This window comes from Calidris pugnax, unplaced genomic scaffold (genome assembly GCF_001431845.1).
Source record: "Calidris pugnax isolate Ruff unplaced genomic scaffold, ASM143184v1 scaffold646, whole genome shotgun sequence".
In the NCBI taxonomy this organism is placed as follows: domain Eukaryota; kingdom Metazoa; phylum Chordata; class Aves; order Charadriiformes; family Scolopacidae; genus Calidris; species Calidris pugnax.
In genome coordinates, this window is record NW_015091333.1 from 9,766 (window position 1) to 10,028 (window position 263).

A 263-nucleotide genomic window follows, 5' to 3' on the forward strand; every position below is an offset into this window, starting at 1 on the left:
TGAGGAGGAAATGGTGGTCTCTGAGGGGCGGAATGGTGGCCTCTGAGGGGGATAAATGGTATATGTGAGGGAGAAATGCTGCCTGGAGGCATTGCTCTCTCACACGCGTGTGCCTTGTATGTCTCTCTTGCACGCGTGTGCCCCAGCACGTGGGCGGTGCTGCCCTCTCCGTCACTAGTTAAGCCCTTAATCTCCCGACATTAACAAGCCAGGGCTGCAGGACGAGCCGTGAGGAGGGCCCGGGAGCTGCCCCAGTACCCACT